This window comes from Suncus etruscus, chromosome 11 (genome assembly GCF_024139225.1).
Source record: "Suncus etruscus isolate mSunEtr1 chromosome 11, mSunEtr1.pri.cur, whole genome shotgun sequence".
Taxonomy (NCBI): Eukaryota; Metazoa; Chordata; class Mammalia; order Eulipotyphla; family Soricidae; genus Suncus; species Suncus etruscus.
In genome coordinates, this window is record NC_064858.1 from 50,188,704 (window position 1) to 50,209,555 (window position 20,852).

Sequence of the window (20,852 nt, forward strand, 5' to 3'; positions counted from 1 at the left end):
CCCTTGTGACCTGTCTCAGATTTTCTGGAGTGAATTGATTTACTCAACATTATGCTTTTCTACTGCACAGGGCATTTTCCCTTTTTCCTATCCAGCATTCATTTACTGGAATTTTTCCAACCCAGCATTCCTTCTTTACTGGAGTTTCTCCTCACTTCTCAAGATTCAGCTGGGATCTATATCCCAGGGATTCATTTATTTGGCAAAACGTTTGGTATATACACTGGATGTGGCCACTCATAGTAGTGGCTGCGGTGATTAATTCTGGAAAGGGCATTGATCCAAAGAGGGCCAGGCATGGTGACTGAACGGATATAATTGAGAGGTGAGAGAATTCCTTCTGCAGAAATTGCAAGACCAGGATGCAGCTTGGCGAAACACTGAGTCAGAGAAAATAATGAATTGAAAGCAAAGGGAAACACAGAATACTGAAGGGGCCAATCTTGTTAGGATCTTTGAAAACAGCTCTATTTTAGCTTTATTTTATTCAAAATAAACTATTTTATGACTACTGTTGTGGTAAGTTCAACCTAGTTGTGCTTGGGAGCAAGAGAAATAATATAGCAATTAGAATATTTGCCCTACATATAGTTGGCCTGGGTTTAATCCTCAACACCCCACATGATCCTCAGTACTGCCAGCAGTGAGCTCTGAGTACAGTCAGGAGCACTGACAGCCCTGAGCACTGCTGGCTATGACCTACAAGCCAACAACCAACCAAACAAATAAACCTGGTGGTGCTTGGGGCACAGGGATATGCTGGGTGTGCTAAAAAGGGTCAAGTGTGTGGTACCAGGGAATGAACCTAGACAAGGCAGGTCCTCTGCTACAGTCACTTGCCTAGCCCTGGGCCAAAACGGAATTCAAACTTCTCAGATAACTTAGTGTTTTGTTCTTTAGTTTAAGCTCATTCTTTTAAGCTCATTCTTTAGTTTAAGCTCAAAATTTATCTTGTATTTGTTTAATTTTCAACACAGATATAATTGATGGCACCCTATTCTTTAAGAAAAATCTACGCAGGCCCTGAGAGATAGCATAGCGGCATTTGCCTTTCGTTTGTTTTTTGTTTTTTGTGGTTTTTGGGTCACACCCGGCAGTGCTCAGGGGTTATTTCTGGTTCCAGGCTCAGAAATTGCTCCTGGCAGGCACAGGGGACCATATGGGGCACCGGGATTTGAACCGATGACCTCCTGCATGAAAGGAAAACGCCTTACCTCCATGCTATCTCTCCGGCCCCGGCATTTGCCTTTCAAGCAGCCGATCCAGGACCTAAGGTGGTTGGTTCATCCAGGACCTAAGGTGGTTGATTCGAATCCCGGTGTCCCATATGGTCCCCCCTGCCTGCCAGGAGCTATTTCTGAGCAGACAGCCAGGAGTAACCCCTGAGCATCACCGGGTGTGGCCCAAAAACAAAAACAAAAACAAAACAAAAACAAAAAAAAAAGAAAAATCTACGCAATAAAAAAAAATACCTTTATATTTTTGGGGGCCAGAGTGATAACATAGGGAGAAGAGTATTTGCCTTGCAACTGGCTGACCTAGGTTTGATTCCTAGCATCCCATTGATCCCCCTGAGCCTTCCATGAATAATTCCTGAGTGCAGAGTCAGGAGTAACACCCGAGTGCTCCTGGGTGTGGCCTCCCAAACAAGACAAAACAAAAAAAATACCTTTATATTTCAGAAATCCCTTTTGCTTGTATATATATATACATATCTTTATATACACATATGGAATATATATATATCCAAAGGACATATATCTAATAGAGGTCTATGGTTCCTGAATTTATTGCAGCATTATTCTTTTTTTTTTTTTTTTTTGGTTTTTGGGCCACACCCTGTGACGCTCAGGGGTTACTCCTGGCTATGCGCTCAGAAGTTGCTCCTGGCTTCTTAGGGGACCATATGGGACGCCGGGGGATCGAACCGCGGTCCGTCCTAGGCTAGCGCAGGCAAGGCAGGCACCTTACCTCCAGCGCCACCGCCCGGCCCCTGCAGCATTATTCTTAACAGTTATGGCAAAGAAAACTTGCAGCCCACGGGCCGCAAATGGGTACAACATTTTGTGGCCCTGCCCTAGAGGAATCGTTTTTGTTCTGTTTTGTTTAATTGTTTGGGTCACATCCCCCAATGTTCAAGGTTTACTACTGACTTTGCACTTAAGGATCACCCTGATTTTGCCTCCTGTGGCCCCAAGGTAAATTGAGTTTGAGACCCCTGGTTTATTGAGACCCAAGGTTTATTAAACCTTGATCTCCAGTTGAATAGGTCCCTCAGGATGCTCCAAGTGTCCAGCATGTTGAAAGCAGAGAAAGTAAAGTATTTTTTCCTGTGAGCTTTTAAGAATTTGTGTGAGGGAATGAAACTTCATGTCCTCTAGAAAATTCTGACTCTGCTTGGGGATGACAGAGTGGAGGGATGTGAGTACAGAGAAAGAAGGGTTCTTGACCACTGAATCTCAGACTGGTTCACATTGTCAACCATTGTTCTGTGTGCATTTTAGCTAACATAGCTATGTAGAAAAGGATAAACAAATCCTAATACCCAAGCATATTAAAAATAGTGGAAAACTCATTTATTTCTGTTAGATTTTTGGAGTATGTTAATCATGGATGGTGATATGCTCCTTTAACAGCCCCTGGAATGGTGGATGAAGAGGAGAAAGCAGGAGAGAAAGACTCAGCTATTTTCTCTTTGTCTAGAAGATAGTTTGAGATGACAACCATAGGCCATTGTAAGCATTTTGTTAAAGTGCCCATGTCTATGGTGGATACTAATTTTGTAATATATAAGCTTTTTATGCTTTGAGATATGATTAAAAAGTAGAGATAGTGAATGAACCAGTTTGTAAAGCTCCTTTTGACCGTTAGAAAAGAGGCATCATGGGGCCAGAGAGATAGCATGGACGTAAAGCATGTAAAGCATCTGCCTTGCGTAAAGCATCTGCCTTGCATGCAGAAGGTCGGTGGTTCAAATCCCAGCATCCATATGGTCCCCGAGCCTGCCAGGAGTGATTTTTGAAGATAGAGCCAGGAGTAACCCCTGAGCACCTCCGGGTGTGACCCAACCCCCCCCCAAAAAAAAAAAAAAGAAAAGAGGCATCATAGATGTGGAACTGTTAAGCCATTTCTGAGTGATAATACATCAGGACTAGTTCATTCCATTGGCTGCAAAAGGTTAGAAGAATGTAAAGAAAGAGGATGCAGGAGGATGAGATCCCATTGCCTTTGAAGGTGGCCATTGAGTTGTGTGCATTTCTGTGACTGTACTGCAGGAATACAGGGTTAGTATATCAGCTAAAATGGTGCCTCCTGGCTAATATTTTAATAGTATAGGTTGTATAATAAACCCCCTTAAAAGCATTATATTTTGTGTACTATATTGCTTTGTCTCATGTTAAATTGAGCATTAACAGGAACAGTACTTTAATTGCAACCATATCTATAGTTGCCTGTTGTCATTTTTGTCTGTGAAGAAATTTTTGTTACTAAGAAAGACTGGGTTATATTTATATTTTTAGAGTGAGTAGGTGTAGTCTATTTTTGGTAATCAAAATATTCAAAAAACTTTGTGACTTTGAAATGGCAGATATTCATGGTGTCCCCAAAAAGCATGATCCAAAATTATTAGATCTGAATAACATAAAATTAAATGCTTAGATGTGTAGGTATATGAGCAGGATATAGAACACATGTAATTGTCATATATGTTAAGATGTATATAATTTAGCTCTTTGTCTTTTTGTCTTTTTATAACTTAGCTCTTTGTCTCTGTGTTTTCCACATTAACTTAAAATTATTGGGGGCCAGAATGATAGTAGAGTAGGTAGGTGGTGTTTGTCTTTCATGTGACTAGTGTGGATTTGATTCTTTGTGCCCCAGATGGTACCCCAGCACTATCATGAATGATTCTTGAGCATACGGTCAGGAGTAAGCAATGCTACAGGAAACCCCAAACAAACAAACAAACAAACAAAAAACAAAGCAAAACAAACAGAAAAATTCCTCAAAAAAACAAAAGCAAAAATAAGCAATTAAAAACAAAACCAGACCCAGAAGCAAAAATAGATGACGAGATCAAGAAACTGTGGTATGTATGCACACATCTCTCTATCTCCATCTCTATGTACCTCTATCCATATCTCTATCTATATCTTTATCTATATCTCAGTGAAAATTATGCAGATTTAGCAAAGAAGGAGTTTTTGTCATTTTTCACAACATACAGCTTGAAGGTATTATTCTAAATGAAAAAAGACAAAAAAAATGATAAATACTGTTTGCTATCATTATTTTTTTGGGTCACACTTGGAGGCACTCAGGGGTTATTCCTGGCTCTGCTCTCAGAAATTACTCCTGGCAGGCATGGGGGACCATATGGGATGCTTGGATCAGCTGCATCCAAGGCAAATGCCTAAATGCTGTGCTATCTTTCTGGCCCCCTGTGTGGTATCATTTTTGTGTGAAGTAAAAATAAAAGTCTGACTCATAGAAACAGTGGGAAATTATTTTCAGGGATTGGCAGTTTGGCAGGAAATAAGGAGAAGTTGGTGAGAAGGTTCAAACTTCAGTTATTTTTTTAAGCCTACTTCTTGGAAATATGAATACAGTTGAAATTTCTCATCAGGCCAAAGTGCCAGAACAGGAAATGGTTTCCTTAATCCAGACAGGTAGCACCTTGTTTGACAAGATTCAAATCTTCTTTCAGAAAGTGGTAATGCTACTTCTTGGGAGACTGTAGCCTAAGGAAATATTCTAATTCTCTCCAGCCTGGAATATTATGAATATAAAGTCTAGAGAAATAAGACACTAGCTAACATCCATCCTTAGAATTGACTGCTAGGACTAGGTAATATTGATCAAAGATGTGCTAGTGGTGTGTTGAGTTTATCAATCATAATCTATTTTCTGCTGTTTGTTTTGAACAGGAATGAAAAAAAGACACTTCTAAGCAAGAGATCAGAAAATGCATTTTTAGTTCTAATTGCCAGCATTGTTATAATGTGTTTCTACCATTACAAAGAAATCTGAGACAAACTGAGAAGGTTTTCCAAGTTTAAGAATGCCTTTATTCCTTCTACTTCTGTCTTATTTTATTTTTCCATTACCATAGACTGAAATCAGGGTTCACACAAGTAAGACATGTGTTCTACTACTGAAACACTTCCTACTTTTTTTTTAAGCTTAGTTTTGCCTGCTCATTTTTGCTAAATATTTTCAGTTTAATTTGTGTGTGTTTAGTTTTCACAAATATAATTTCTTATAGATTAGACATGTAATGTGATGTTTGCTATGTGTATACACTGTGAAATAATAATTGCAATCTAGTATATCTATAACTCCCCACAGTTACTAGTGTGTACGGTGTATGCTGAAGATCTAACTCAGCAAATTTAAAGTATAAAGTATAAAGAGCACTGCAATTAGCTTCACTCACCATGCTGTTTCGAGTATAGTTTGGGTCACACGTTTGCAATTGTATTGCTCCTATATACCTGGTGACACTCAGGACTATGCACTCAGAAATTGCTCCTAGCTTGGGGGACCACATGGGACACCAGGTGATTGAACCACGGTCTGTCCTAGGCTAGAGCATGCAAGGCAGAAGCCTTACTACTGTGCCACTGCTCTGGCCCTGCTCCTATATTTTGACGTATGCAGTTAGTTACCTCACCTAGGCACCACCAAAGTTGTATCAATGGTCCAAAATTGATCAACATCCTTGATCAATGCCCTTATATTATTGTCGATCTGCCTGTCCCCCAATCCGCTTATTCATTGGCATTGTCGTTTCTGAAGAATTAACCTTTTAATAGAAAGTTTATTTCTATTAGTCACTACCTCTCCACTATTCCCTTCTTTCTAGCTTCCATTAACTACTTTTTTACTTTCAGTTTCTATAAGTCGGACTTTAGTTTTTTGAATGTCACCTGTGATATCTTGTAGTAGAGATGATCTTGTACCTTTTACTATAGACTTACTTCAGAAGCTAAATAAGCTCCTGATTCATCCACAAAAGGCAAATGGCAGTATTCACTACTTTTGAAGGTTGAATAAAATTTTATTGTGTGTTGGAATAAAATATATAAAATATTTCAGGGTGTGTATTTGTGCACACTCTTTATTTTCTTTATCCATTTTTCTGTTGTGGATACTTAGGTTATTCTCATACCTGGAGATACCTTCCTATATTTTGGAGTGCAGCTAGTGATTTTGTTTCTTTAGAGTATATTTCCAGAGGTGGTATGTAACTTCATTTTTAATATATGAGGAATCTCATATTTTTGTTTTCTATATTTACTGTACCAATATGTTTCGCAGTAGATCACAGATGCGCAGAAGAGCACAGATGGATCTGGACTCTGGAGGATTATCTCAGTATCTCAACTGCAGCACAGAAGAGCGCTGAGTGATGGATCTGGGGGAATACACGAGCAGAAGAGCACTGACTGATGGATCTGGATGGAGACATGCTCAGAAGAGTGCTGAGTGTGATGGACATTGGCTATCTGGAGGAGACAAGCACAGTAAGTACTGAGTGACAGTGAGACAGGAGCAGATGCTGCAGTGATGAACAAGTTTTTGAAAAGGAAAGAACTGAACTCTGGACAAAATTCGGAGCCAGATGAGAGCCCAACTATGAGTGGGGATCAAAAGAAAGCAAAGATAGTTAGCTTAAGCAAATTCTCTGGTACAAGACAATATAGCGAAAGCTATATTTCATTTGGATTTATTTTCACCGGATATGCAAGGAAATCAACTCCACTGTGGTGTGTGGTGAAAAGCTATCTAAGAGTGCTATGGTCCGGGGGCGGAGAGATAGCATGGAGGTAAGGTGCTTGCCTTTCATGCAAAATCCAGGTGGTTCGAATCCCGGCATCCCATATAGTCCCCCAAGCCTGCCAGGAGAGATTTCTGAGCATAGAGCCAGGAGTAACCCCTGAGCGCTGCCGGATGTGACCCAAAAAACAAAAACAAACAAACAAACAAAAATAACCAAGAGTGCTATGGTCCCAAGTAAATTTAAAAGCCATCTCCAAACAAAACACCCACTGCTTCAAAACAAGAATGCGTATTTTTTTTGTTCACCTGCGTGAAAACACAGAGAAACAGGCAACTTTCATGAGAAAAACCACAAAGATAAATGAAAGGGCTCTTGAAACTAGCTATTAAAGGTCAGAGCAGTAGCACAGTGGTAAGGCTTATCTGACCTAGGACGGACCTCTGTTCGATCCCCGGCGTTCCATATGGTCCCCAAGCCAGGAGCGATTTCTGAGTACATAGCCAGGAGTGGACCCTCAATGTCACTGGGTGTGGCCCCAATCAAACAAAACAAAACAAAAACAAAAAAACCCCTAGCTATCAAGATGCTGAACTTATAGCCAAGTCAAAAAAGCCACTCACTGTGACAGAGACATTAATGTTTCCTGCCTGCAAAGCTAATGTAGAGGAGATGCTCGGAGGACCTGAAGCAGCTAAGGAAATAGCCAAAGTCTTTCTCTCAGACAACACAATTTCCAGACGTATTAATGACATGTCTGCAGACATCGAAAGTGTGGTTTTGAAAAAGATCTGTATCAGGGCCCGGAGAGATAGCACAGCGGTGTTTGCCTTGCAAGCAGCCGATCCAGGACCAAAGGTGGTTGGTTCGAATCCCGGTGTCCCATATGGTCCCCCGTGCCTGCCAGGAGCTATTTCTGAGCAGACAGCCAGGAGTAACCCCTGAGCAACGCCGGGTGTGGCCCAAAAACCAAAAAAAAAAAAAAAAAAAAAAAAAAAAATCTGTATCAGTGAAAAATTTGCATTTCAACTTGATGAGTCTACTGATATCAGTGGACATGCTCAACTCTTGGCTAATGTGCGTTTTGTGGATGGTGATGCAATTAGAGAAAACTTTTTTTTTTTGCAAGGCATTGCCAGAACAACCAATAGGAGAAGAAATTTTTGGGGTCACGTATCAGAATACCTTGAACAAGGAAGACTTCATTGGGAAAACTGCACAAGTGTCTGCACCTATGGAGATGCAGCACGGTCAAGTGCACCAAAGGCTTTGTAAAGAGTGAAGGAAAGAAATCCAGATGTGGGGCCGGGTAGGTGGCGCTGGAGGTAAGGTGTCTGCCTTGCAAGCGCTAGCCAAGGAAGGACCGCGGTTCGATCCCCCGGCGTCCCATATGGTCCCCCCAAGCCAGGGGCGATTTCTGAGCACATAGCCAGGAGTAACCCCTGAGCATCAAACGGGTGTGGCCCAAAAACCAAAAAAAAAAAAAAAAAAAAAAAAAAAGAAATCCAGATGTGATTGTTACACATTGTTTTTTACACCGGGAGGTCCTCCTAGTCAAGACTTTACCAGTAGACCTAGTTCCTGTGTTGGATGATATTGTGGGCATGGTAAACTTTGTAAAGTCACAACCCGTGAACAGTTGCATGTTTGCAGCTTTGTGTGAGGAGATGGGAGCGAAGCATAAAACCTTGCTGTTTCATATGGAGGTCTGGTGGTTGTCACGTGACAAGGTCTTGGTTCATGTGTATGAGCTACGGGAGGAACTTCAAGTGTTTCTGACAAATAAGAGGTCGGATTATGCAAAGCTGCTATCAAGGGATGAGTGGTGTCCAAGGCTGGCATACCTGGTAGATATTTTTCATCATCTGAATGAACTGAACACACGAATGCAAGGCAGAAATGAAAACTTGCTTACAAGTACACATAAAATAAATGGATTCCGTTCAAAGGTGCAACTCTGACATCAACACGTGGAAAGTGGCGATTTTGAAATGTTCACACTCACCAAGCAATGGCAAGGTGTTCACATTGCTGCACTGTGTGAGATAATAAACATTTAAAAACTCTCGAGGAGAAATTGCCATTTTATTTCTCTTTGGTCTCCACTGAAAGCCTTGAGTGGGTTAAGAACCCTGATAGCTCAGCATCAGTTAGTGGAAAGAACATGACTTTACAGGAGTAGGAGAAACTAACTGAACTGAGACAAAATCGTGGTTTCAAGCTAAGATTTGCTGATCTACCTTTGGACAGTTTTTTGGTTGGATACTGCCAAGGAGTTTCCCGTTCTGGCAAACAAAGCTATTTTGACATTGTTCCCATTTTCCACTACATATCTGTGTGAGATGAGCTTTTCAAGCCTGATTGCTATAAAAACTAAAGACAGAGAGAGCCTGAGAGCTGTTGATGAAGAGCTACGTGGGTGACTTTCTTCGATTCCTGCCAGAATATCAGCTTTGTGTTCAGCCAAACAGGCCCAGGTTTCGCACTAAGTGAACAGAAATATGAACAATTCTAAAATACCTTATTTCATAATAAAGTAATTATAAAATAATTTCCTTGTTATTGTGTTTTTTGATTCCTATTTAAGAGAATTACTTTATATATAGTCAATATAGGCACAGAGCTAAATTTTTAAAAATATTTTCTAATGGTGGTGTGCCTCTTAATTTTTTTTTTTAGTGAAAAATAATGTGTCTTTGCACAAAAAAAGGTTGAAAAACACTGATCTAGAGGTTATTTTTCTTTTTTTGGGGAGAGGGGGGTTTGGGTAACATTCAATGGAGTTCAGGGGTTACTCCAGGTTCTGCACTCAGAAATCACTCCTGGCAGGCTGGGGGACCATATGGGATGCTGGGATTTGAACCACCATTTGTCCTAGATCAGCTGCGTGCAAGGCAAATGCCCTACTGCTCTGGTATCTCTTTGGCCCCCCCTCCTATTTTTTTTAAATTTTTTATTTATTGATTGATTTTTGGGCCATACCCAGCTGCTCTCAGGGGTTACTTCTAGCTCTGTACTCAGAAATCGCCCCTGGCAGGCTGAGGTGGGGGACCATATGGGATGTCAGGAATCGAACCTGGTCCCTCCCAGGTCAGCCTCATGCATGGCAAATACCCTACCACTGTGCTATCTCTCAGGCCCCTCTAGAGGTCATTTTTATGTCTTCTTTAGAAAAATAAAATGATAAGCAAATTGTGATTAAAATGTATTTGTATTTGTATTTTTTTTGGTTTTGGGGTCACACCCGGCAGTGGTCGGGGGTCAGTCCTGATTCTATGCTCAGAAATCACCCCTGGCAGGCATGGGGGACCATATGGGATGCCAGGATTCGAACCACCGTCCTTCTGCATGGAAGGCAAATGCCTTACCTCTATGCTACCTCGCCGGCCCCATGTAACTGTATCTTATATCTCAAGATACCTTAAAAACATACTGAAAGCACAACAACTGAACACACATACATGCTAAATAGAAATAGATATTTTTTGTTCAACCAGAAGAACAGTTAATGAAAATGTACATTGCATTTGAATCTAATCTTATTCTTTTTGTTTTTGTTTTTGTTTTTGTGCCACACCCATTTGATGCTCAGGGGTTACTCCTGGCTAAGAGCTCAGAAATTGCCCCTGGCATGGGGGGACCATATGGGAGGCCGGGGGATGGAACCGCGGTCCTTCCTTGGCTAGCGCTTGCAAGGCAGACACCTTACCTCTAGCGCCACCTCACCGGTCCCTCTAATCTTATTCTTAATAGATCAAAAGTTACATTAGAAAATAATATTTCTGGGGCCAGAGAGATAGCATGGAGGTAAGACGTTTGCCTTACATGCTGAAGGATGATGGTTCGCATCTCGGCATCCCCGGAATATGGTCCCCTGTACCTGCCGAGGGCGATTTCTGAGCATAGAGCCAGGAGTAACCCCTGAGTCCCTGAGTGCTGCCGGTGTAACCCAAAAACCAAACAAAAAAAAAACAGGGGCCGGGCGGTGGCGCTGGAGGTAAGGTGCCTGCGCTAGCCTAGGACGGACCACGGTTCGATCCCCCGGCGTCCCATATGGTCCCCCAAGAAGCCAGGAGCAACTTCTGAGCGCATAGCCAGGAGTAACCCCTGAGCATCACAGGGTGTGGCCCAAAAAACAAAAACAAAAAAACAAAAAAAAAAAAAAAGAAAAGAAAAGATTTCTATAAATAGGTTAATTAAATTTAGAAAACATTATAATATTTGAGTGATGAAACGATGAAAATCTTTTAAAGATATTTAAAAAATGACATCTATTTTATCCTTAAGGAATGAAGCAAGAGAGCTAAATTTTTCAGATAGATAGTATAGATACTCTCCTTTTTTTCTCTCACTATACCTGTCTTTGTTACAGCACAGGTCATTATTATTTCCTTAGAGACCCATTTTTTCTGTTAGAATAGATACTATAATGGTCCAATTGAATGTCTAATTCATTTTCAGTGCCTAATATTGTATCTGGCACAGCAGATATCTGAGTAGAATTTGATGTTGATACAACTTCTGGAGACACAGCTTAATTTGACTTAGAAATAGAGCAACTTAGAAAATGTGGCAAAAACATCCAGCCAGTTCAAAAAATGGGAAAAGAAACAAAAACTTCCTTAAAGAAAAAAATACAAATTGTCAAAAGGCCTTTGAAGAAATGCTCTATATCACTAATCAGGGAAATTCAAATTAAAACAACAATGAGATATTCTCTTACACCAAAGAGACTGCCCTTATTACAAAGAACAACAGCTACCAATATTGGCAAAGGTTCAGGGAAAAATAACTCTCATTTAATGTTGGTGGAAATATCAACTGGTCCAGCCTTTTTTGAAAAACAATATGATATTCCTCAAAACACTAGGAATTGAACTTCGATATGATTTAGCGATATCATATCTGGGAATATACCCTATGGGCCAAAATACACAATATATAAAAGACACCTGCAATCTATTTTCATTGTAGCACTATTCATGATAGCTACAATCTGGAAACAACCAAGTGCTTGAGAACAGATGAGTGGATTAAGAAACTATGGTACATCTACACAATGGATTACTATGCAGCTGTTGGAAAAAATAAAGTAATAAAATTTGCTTATACATGGATGAACATGGAGAATATCATGCTGAGTAAAAAGAGTCAGAGAGATATATAAAGAAAATGAGGAAATGTGTAAATGAGGAAAATGAGGAAATCCCATAGATGGAAACCTAGTGGTAGGTAGATCCATTATTTGTTTTCAACATGCCATTATTTGTTTTCAATAGGACATCAAAAGCAGATTCTTTTTTTTTTTTGGTTTTTGGGCCACACCCGGTTGACGCTCAGGTGTTACTCCTGGCTATGTGCTCAGAAATCGCCCCTGGCTTGGGGGGGGACCATATGGGACGCCGGGGGGTTGAACCACGGTCCTTCCTTGGCTAGCGCTTGCAAGGCAGACACCTTACCTCCAGTGCCACCTACCCGGCCCCGCAGATTCTCTTTTTAAAAAAATTTGGGCCATGCTTAGAGAAATTCTTAGTTGGCCAAATGCAAGATGAATGCATTAACCACTATATTATCTTTCCAGCCAAAGGCAGATTCTTTATATAGCCCAGAATATGTTGATTCATCTAATGTTTGAGAGTAGTTAGTAAAGTAAATCTCCTGCATTCTCTGGGAGGCAAACATCTTAATAGAAACTATTGTTTTTGATAATGTGAGTGATAATTCTGGATTATTCTAGTCATTGAGGATGCACCTGTTTTTTTGACAGCACAAAGGAAAATGACCTATAACTGATTAGAGTTCTACGAAGGAGGCAGAGGATCTGACTTGGAAATGGGTAGTTTTCATTCTGCTCAATGAATACAGGAACAAGTGTACAGTGAGAAATTCTAGCTTTTCTTTATTTTACACATTATCTAAACCAATTTCTGTGCAACTCTGCTGTGGATGTCCTGTGTCTCAGCAATTCTCGTGGGTCATAGCACTACATGATAGGAAAGTGGAGCACAAGCGGCCAAATATGAAATATTAAATAAATGAAACCACACGGAGAATGTGGGGTCAACATGTTTCTGGCAGGAGTGTGACAAGTTTAATTTTTTGAGCAGGGGAACATATAGGGGTAAAATTAGCCACAGGTGAAGAATAATTGTAATCACAAAGCCTAATATAACAATAACAATACCTAAGCTATGGGTGTGACTAAAAATTCTAAGTTACAAGAGAGAAGGTCACAACTCCTTGCAAGCTTACTTTAAATGCAAAAATCAGGATTAGGAGGAAGTTGGAAATATCTAGAAACTTGGTCTTTCTAGGCTGGACTCTATTGTTTTAGAGGTTAAATGAAGGGAGGTACCAAATTCCCAAGAATGAGCTTCCCTATTTCTAAAGGAGGGTCAAAAGTCAAAATCTGTATTCTGGTTACGCCCTTGATTACCAGAAACTGCAGTTGCAAAGAGTATATTTGAAAAGGAGAGAAAAAATTGTCTTTGCTTTTAGGGCTGACTATATCCAGAAAAGGAGTTCTCAAATAAACTTTGGTGCTGGAATTTCTGGGCCAAATTATTTGATATTTTGCCTGATATAAACAAAGGAGAGATAGTCAGATACTGGCTGAAAATGTAATGCCAGGCGTCTCTTAGGAAATTCCTCAACCATCCACGCGGGGGAAAAGGCGTCCACAGCAGGCCTTTTGAGGAACCCCATGGGGGTTAAATTAGTTCTACCCACCAGGAAAATCTGAGGATACATCTGGTGGGCTGACCCCCCCTAAAAGCTTAGGCATGCCCTGGTACAACTCAGTAAAATTAGAAATGAAAAGAATGACCTTTCATTAGAGGGATTGATTCTTGGCTTTTAGTAGTTTCTTGCAAAACTCAAACTGGATTAAGCTACTTTAAGTTGGAAGTTGCAAAAACTCAACCAAAACTGCTTATATAATAATAAAATTTATCAGCCCATAGCAATAATCAAAGCCACATTTCTTCAAAAATTTTCTACATAATTTAGAATTGTTTTCAGTCTTTTCCAAATCTTAAGAGTTTGATTACTTAGAGCAGGTCTATGAACTTTTTACTATTATTTTCTAAGGTGTTAGTGAAGTTCACTAACTAGTAAGTAGTAAGTGATCTGCAGAGAAATAAATAAACTCTAACCTTCACAGAGTGAGATTTCAAAGAGAAGGGACACTTATGTTGCTATGCTTTGCTATGGAGGAAGTATCAAATGATTTTTTGTTTTTGTTTTTGTTTTTGCTTTTGGGTCACACCCGATAACTCTCAGGGGTTACTCCTGACTCTGCACACAGAAATCACTTCTGGCAGGCATGGGGGACTATATGGGATGCCAGGATACAAACCACCATCCATCCTGGATTGGCTGTATGCAAGGCAAATGCCCTACAGTTGTGCTATCTCTCTGGCCCCTCTTTTAACCTTTTTGAGCCTGAAGTTGATGTTGTCTGATATCAGTCTGGCCATGCCAGCCTTTTTAAAGAAGATGTTTGTTGGAAGGATTGTCTTCCAAGCTTTGAGTCTGTTTTTTCTCTGACTACTCAAGTGTTGGTTTTGCAAGCAGAAGAAAGTTGTATTCAATTTTTAAAACCCATTTTGACACTCTTGTCTCTTAATTGGTGCATTTAATCCATTGACATTGAGAAAGATTATGGTCATGGAATTTAGTCATGAACAACTTGGTAACTGTCTCATAGTGATGCAATTCAAATTATAAATTAAAAAATGAAAATGTAAACAGAAAACAAAAATCATGGTTTTTTAAAAAAATAAATCTGAGAAATAGTATAGCAGTTAATACCTTTTGTATGTGGCAGATGGGTTTAATCCCTGCCACCAAATATGGTTCCCTGAGCACCCCAAAGAGTAAGATCTCAAACAAAAGAAACCAAGAATGCAGGTTGCCTAGACTTGGGAGAGTCCCCTCCTCACTGCTTTATCCCTCAAGCCTTGTCCTGTTCCCTAGATGAGGAATATCTATTGGTTTGCCCTGTTTACTTTTCGATTTGCAGCATGCTAGTTCTCCATATTAATTAAATTTGTTCTTTTTGTCTCACTAATCTGTCTGACATTAATTTGTTTGTTAGTCTAGCCAGAGAAAAATCCAGAGGGGTGGGCAACTTCCTCTGTGTGCCCCAAAACCTTATAAAAAGCCCTTTGGTTAAAGCAAACGTCCTATTTCCGTATTTGTACATTTGTTTCTAAACCAATTCAAGACAGCACCCCCAAGACAGCTGCGACAATACTGTCCTGCCATGACAACAGAGGAGCAACGCTGAGCCTGAGCAAAACAAAATTTACTTGGCAGGGGAGGAAGAAAAAGGGCTATTCACAGTTCTTTGAAAATGCTAATAAGGTCTCAACCTTGAACCCTGTTTGCTTTTCAAAATCTGGGAATCCCTCTGCGGTTCTGATACCATCTGTCTAAAGAAGAAGGGGGAGATTTCTAGTTGGGAGTTTACATAGTAGCTGATGAATGATGAAAAGAACCAATTTCAAATGCAGGTGCTTCTGTTTCTTCTGAGAGAGCAGAGTGCTCAAGGTTCACTTTCAAGCTCATCAGAGGCCATTTCTTGGGGTTCTTAAACTCAAGACAGCTGGAAGCTTGGCAGGCACTGCCCCTGGAATGGAAATGTGTTAAAGTGAATGAAATTCATTTGCAAAATGTAAACAGTTGAGTCAGAGTTCAAATTTTATTCTCAAAAATAACTTTTCTTAAGATTCCCAGCTTATTAAAATTTTCTTTTTTCTTTTTTTTTGGCTTTTGAGTCACACCTGGCAGCACTCAGGAGTTACTCTTGTCTCTATGCTCAGAAGTTGCCCCTGCAGCTCGGGGGACCAAATGGGTTGCCGGGATTCGAACCACCATCCTTCTGCACACAAGGCAAAAGTGCTACCTCCATGCTATCTCTCCTGCCCCAGCTTATTAAAAATTTCTGCTCTATGTGGCATCATTGGAGAAACATTATGTGATAGCTCACTTTAAAGGTCCACGCTAAACCAACTGAAATTGGAATTATAGTCATTCTTCCGCTCTTTAAAAAATGGGTTTTATAAGGCCAAAACTATAGTACAGCTGGAAGAGTATTTGCCTTGCATGTGGCTAACCAGTTTTGATCCCCAGCATTCCATATGGTCCCCAGGGCACCTCCAAGAATGACTTTTTTTTTATTTAAACAACTTTATTACATACATGATTGTGCTTGGGTTTCAGTCATGTAAAGAACACAACCCATCACCAGTGCAACATTCCCATCACCAATGTTCCAAATCTCTCTCCTCCCCACCCAACCCCTGCCTGTACTCTAGACATTCTCTTTATTAGGATAGTTCAAAACGTAGTTATTTCTCTAACTAAACTCATCCCTGTTTGTGGTGAGTTTCATGAGGTGAGCTGTAACTTCCAGCTCTTTTCTCTTTTGTGTCTGAAAGTTATTATTGCAAGAATGTCTTTCATTTTTCTTAAAACCCATAGATGAGTGAAACCATTCTGCGTCTTTCTCTCTCTCTGACTTATTTCACTCAGCATAATAGATTCCATGTACATCCATGTATAGGAAAATTTCATGACTTCATCTCTCCTGATGGCTGCATAATATTCCATTGTGAAGGGTATCTTGGCTATTTCCAGAGTCTTGCTATGGTAAATAGTGCTGCAATGAATATAGGTGTAAAGAAGGAATTTTTGTATTGTATTTTTTTCCTAGGGTATATTCCTAGGAGTGGTATAGCTGGGTCATATGGGAGCTAGATTTCCAGTTTTTGGAGGAACTCCATATCGCTTTCCATAAAGGTTGAACTAGACGGCATTCCCACCAGCAGTGGATAAGAGTTCCTTTCTCTCCACATCACCGCCAACACTGCTTGTTCTCATTCTTTGTGATGTGTGCCAATATCTGGGGTGTGAGGTGGTACCTCATAGTTGTTTTGATTTGCATCTCCCTGATGATTAGTGACGTGGAGCATTTTTTCATGTGTCTTTTGGCCATTTGTATTTCTTCTTTGTCTAAGTGTCTGTCCATTTCTTCTCCCCATTTTTTGATGGGATTAGATGTTTTTTTCTTGTAAATTTCTGTCAGTGCCTTGTATATTTTGGAGATTAGCCCCTTGTCGGATGGGTATTGGGTGATTAGTTTCTCCCACTCAGTGGGGGGCTCTTGTATCCTGGGCCCTATTTCTTTTGAGGTGCAGAAGACTCAGTTTAATATATTCCCATTTGTTAATCTCTGCTTTCACTTGCTTGGAGAGTGCAGTTTCCTCTTTGAAGATGCCTTTAGTCTCAATGTCCTGGAATGTTTTACCTATGTGTTGTTCTATATATCTTATGGTTTCGGGTCTGATATCGAAGTCTTTCATCCATTTGGATTTAACCTTTGTACATGATGTTAGCTGGGGGTCTAAGTTCAATTTTTTGCAAGTGGCTAGCCAGTTGTGCCAACACCACTTGTTGAAGAGGCTTTCTTTGCTCCATTTAGGATTACTTGCTCCTTTATCAAAAATTAGGTGATTGCATGTCTGGGGAACATTCTCTGAGTATTCAAGCCTATTCCACTGATCTGAGGGCCTGGTCTTTATTCCAATACTATGCTGTTTTGATAACTATTGCTTTGTAGTACAGTTTAAAGTTGGGGAAAGTAATTCCTCCCATATTCTTTTTCCCAATGATTGCTTTAGCTATTCGAGGGTGTTTATTGTTCCAAATGAATTTCAAAAGTGCCTGATCTACTTCTTTGAAGAATGTCATGGGTATCTTTAGAGGGATGGCATTAAATCTGTACAATGCTTTGGGGAGTATTGCTATTTTAATGATATTAATCCTGCCAATCCATGAGCAGCGTATATGCTTCCATTTCCATGTGTCCTCTCTTATTTCTTGGAGCAGACTTTTATAGTTTTCTTTGTATAGGTCCTTCACATTTTTAGTCAAGTTGATTTCAAGATATTTGAGTTTGTGTGGCACTATTGTGAATGGGGTTGTTTTCTTAATGTCCATTTCTTCCTTATTACTATTGGTGTATAGAAAGGCCACTAATTTTTTTTTGTGTTAATTTTTTAGCCTGCCACCTTGCTATATGAGTCTATTGTTTCTAGAAGCTTTTTTCGTAGAGACTTTAGGGTTTTCTAAATAGAGTATCATGTCATCTGCAAACAGTGAGAGCTTGACTTCTTCCTTTCCTATCTGGATTCTCTTGATATCTTTTTCTTGCCTAATTGCTATAGCAAGTACTTCCAGAGCTATGTTGAATAGGAGTGGTGAGAGAGGACAGCCTTGTCTTGTGCCAGAATTTAGAGGAAAAGCTTTCAGTTTTTTTCCATGGAGGACAATATTTGCCTCTCGCTTGTGGTAGATGGCCTTAACTATATTGAGAAAGGTTCCTTCCATTCCCATCTTGCTGAGAGTTTTGATCAAGAATGGGTGTTGGACCTTATCAAATGCTTTCTCTGAGTCTATTGATATGATCATGTGATTTTTATTTTTCTTGTTGTTGATGTTGTGTATTATGTTGATAGATTTACGGTTGTTAAACCATCCTTGCATTCCTGGGATGAAACCTACTTGATTGTAGTGGATAACCTTTTTTTTTTTTTTTTTGGTTTTTGGGCCACACCCAGTGACGCTCAGGGGTTACTCCTGGCTATGCGCTCAGAAGTCGCTCCTGGCTTGGGGGACCATATGGGACACCGGGGGATCGAACCATGGTCCATCCTAGGCTAGCGCAGGCAAGGCAGGCACCTTACCTCTAGCGCCACTGCCCAGCCCCGGATAATCTTAATGACGCACTGAATCCTATTTGCCAGGATTTTGTTGAGGATCTTTGCATCTGCATTCATCAGCAATATTGGTCTGTAATTTTCTTTTTTTGTAGCATCTCTGTCTGGTTTAGGTATCAAGGTGATGTTGGCTTCATAAAAGCTATTTGGAAGTGTTTCCGTTTGTTCAATTTCATGAAAGAGTCTTGCCAGGATTGGTAGTAGTTCCTCTTGGAAAGTTTGAAAGAATTCATTAGTGAATCCATCTGGGTCTGGGCTTTTGTTTTTGGGCAGACATTTGATTACCGTTTTAATTTCATCAATGGTGATGGGGGTGTTTAGATATGCTACATCCTCTTCCTTCAACCGTGGAAGATTATAAGAGTCCAAGAATTTATCCATTTCTTCCAGGTTCTCATTTTTAGTGGTGTAGAGTTTCTCAAAGTAGTTTCTGATTACCCTTTGAATCTCTGCCATATCATTAGTGATCTCTCCTTTTTCATTCCTAATACGAGTTATCAAGTTTCTCTCTCTGTTTGTTTGTTTTGCCAGTGTTCTATCAAATTTGTTTATTTTTTCAAAGAACCAACTTCTGCTTTCGTTGATCTTTCGGATTGTTTTTTGGGTTTCCACTTCATTGATTTCTGCTCTCAGCTTTGTTATTTCCTTCTGTCTCCCTATTTTTGGGTCCTTTTGTTGAGCACTTTCTAGTTCTATGAGCTGCGTCATTAAGCTACTCAGGTAAGCCCCTTCTTTCTTCCTGATGTGTGCTTGCAAAGCTATACATTTTCCTCTCAGTACTGCTTTTGCTGTGTCCCATAAGTACTGATAGTTTGTGTTTTTATTATCATTTGTTTCCAGGAACCTTTTGATTTCCTCCTTGATTTCATCTCAGACCCACTGGTTATTCAGTATGAAACTGTTTAACTTCCAGGTGTTAAAGTTTTTCTTCTGTGTCCCTTTAGAATTCACAAAAAATTTCAGAGCCTTGTGGTCAGCAAAGGTAGCCTGCAATATTTCTATCCTCTTGATATTATGGAGGTATGTTTTATGTGCCAGCATGTAGTCTATCCTGGAGAATATCCCATGTACATTGGAGAAGAATGTGTATCCAGGTTTCTGGGGATGGAGTGTCTAAATATATCCACTAGGCCTCTTTTTTTCATTTCTCTCCTCAGGTCTAGTATATTCTTGTTGGGTTTCAGTCTGGTTGACCTATCCAGTGTTGACAAAGCCGTGTTGAGGTCCCCCACAATTATTGTGTTGTTATTGATATTATTTTTTAGATTTGTATTAAATATTTTGCTGGCTCCTCATTTGGTGCATATATGTTTAGGAGAGTGATTTCTTCCTGCTCTACATACCCCTTGATTAATATAAAATGTCCATCTTTGTTCCTTACAACCTTCCTGAGTATAAAGTTTGCATTATCTGATATTAGTATGGCCACTCCAGCTTTTTTATGGGTGTTGTTTGCTTGGATAATTTTTCTCCAGCCTTTTATTTTGAGTCTATGTTTGTTCTGACTATTTAGGTGTGTTTCTTATAGGCAGCAGAAGGTTGGATTGAGTTTTTTGATCCATTTAGCCACTATGTGTCTCTTAACTGGTGCATTTAGTCCACTGACATTGAGAGAAAGAATTGTCCTGGGATTTAATGCCATCTTTATATCGAAATTTGATGTGTCTTTTGGTTAGTCTTGTCTTAAAATAGGTCTTTCAGTTTTTCTCTTAATACTGGTTTTGAGTCTGTAAAGTTTCTGAGCTGTTGTTTGTCTGTGAAACCATGTATTCTTCAGTCAAACCTGAAAGTGAGTTTTGCTGGGTATAGTATTCTGGGTGAAGCATTCATTTCATTCAGTCTTGTCACAATATCCCACCACTGCTTTCGGGCATTGAGTGTTTCTGGTGACAGGTCTGCTGTAAATCTCAAGGATGCTCCCTTGAATGTAATTTTCATTTTTGATCTTGCTGTTTTCAGAATTCTGTCTCTCTCTGTGGGATTCGTCATCGTGACTAGGATGTGTCTTGGGGTATTTTTTCTTGGGTCTCTTTTGGTTGGTACTCTTTGAGCATGCAGGATTTGATCACATATATTCTTTAGCTCTGGAAGTTTATTTTTAATGAAGTTCTTGACCATTGATTCTTCCTGGAAATTTTCTTCCTGGGTCTCTGGGACTCCAATGATTCTTAAGTTGTTTTTGTTGAACTTATCATAGACTTCTATTTTCATCTGTTCCCATTCTTTGACTAATTTTACCATTGTCTGTTCATTTGTTTTAAGTTTTTTTCCAATATCTCCTGCTGTAT